The sequence below is a fragment of the Etheostoma cragini genome, unplaced genomic scaffold (genome assembly GCF_013103735.1).
Source record: "Etheostoma cragini isolate CJK2018 unplaced genomic scaffold, CSU_Ecrag_1.0 ScbMSFa_819, whole genome shotgun sequence".
NCBI lineage: Eukaryota > Metazoa > Chordata > Actinopteri > Perciformes > Percidae > Etheostoma > Etheostoma cragini.
Window position 1 is genome coordinate 1 of NW_023269449.1, and position 1,475 is coordinate 1,475.

The 1,475-nt window shown below is 40.1% G+C and overlaps 1 non-coding gene across 1 annotated transcript; it reads left to right on the forward strand.

The window, feature by feature from the left end:
- Positions 1–202: 202 nt before the first annotated feature.
- On the forward strand, positions 203–275 carry trnai-uau. The gene has a single exon. It is a non-coding gene; the product is annotated as a tRNA-Ile (tRNA).
- Positions 276–1,475: the final 1,200 nt, after the last annotated feature.

Sequence of the window (1,475 nt, forward strand, 5' to 3'; positions counted from 1 at the left end):
CAATACCTGGGTTCGATCCCCAGTGGAACCAGACTTATGCTTTAAAGTAAGAACTATGTATTTGGTACCACCTGGCAAAAAGTCTTTAGAAAGAATTGAATGCAAATAATGAAATATAAGCCCATGTCTTTTCAGAACCTCACTTCAAGCCATTATCTTTCCTGTATTGTTCCGATTTTGTTAAGGATGACAGTAAGTCGGAGGTTCCATAGTGTAGTAGTTATCACATCTGCTTTATACGCAGAAGGTCCTGGGTTCAATCCCCAGTGCAATCAGACTTATGGCTTGAAGTAAGAACTATGTCCTCTTACTGTGGTGCAATTGTCATTTGAAAAGTCATGAAAAAGGGTTGAACAACAATTGATTAAAAACCCACAGCAATGCATTTTTTCTCATTCAATTAGGTCATAGTTATACATAGAATTGTAAAAATTATTGGAAACTGGACTTTCTTAAAGGTTCTCCAAATACGTTTCATTTCTCATTCTTGGCAGTGTACCCATTGATGGACTATTACTGGATAATGGACTGTCTTTGTTGTTTGTCTAGTGAGTTATGTCAAAGGAATGAGACAGGTCGTTCCTTTTACAGAGGTTTCATAGTGTAGTAGTTATCACGTCTGCTTTACACGCAGAAGGGCCTTGTTTTCAATCCCCAGTGGAACTGCCTCCTCTACCACTCCACCAACCCCCTACACCCCCTCATTGCCTCCTCCCCCCTCTTTTGTTCCCACACCTCTGGGTGCCAACATCGACAGCAGGCTGAACTGGAAGATCAACAGTACTGCTGTTTACAAGAAGGGGATGAGCATCCTCCATTTCCTGAGGAAGCTGAGATCCTTCAACGTGTGCAGCAGAATGTTGGAGATCTTCTACCAGTCTGTTGTGGCCAGCGCTCTGTTCTCCCCCGTCATCTGCTGGGGCAGCAGCATCGGAGCCAGCGATACAAACAGACTGAACAAACTGATCAGGAACGCAGGCTCTGTGATTGCCTGCAAACAGGACACATTAGAAGCTGTGGTGGAGAGGAGGTCTATGAACAAACTGTTATCTATCATGGAAAACCCTGTCCACCCTCTTCACTCTTCTCTAAGAGGCTCCAACAGTTTAAATGCCTAACGGACCGCTACAGGAAATCATTCCTACCACAGGCAATAAAACTCTTCTTCACGTCATCCCTGGGTGCTAGATACAACTTTTAGATACCACAATAGTGCAATAAGGGAAAGAGCATACATTTAGCTTATTACTTAAGCAGTTGCACATTTAGTTTTCCCATCTTGTAGATATTTATTTGTTCTTATATTCTTATATTTTATTATTATTATTGTTATTATTATTATTATTTCATGTCTATTGTATGTATGTATGTATGTATGTATATTTTTTCCCATATGCTGCTGTAACACTGTAATTTTTCATTTTTTGGGATCAATATCTATCTATCTATCTATCTATCTATCTATCTATCTATCT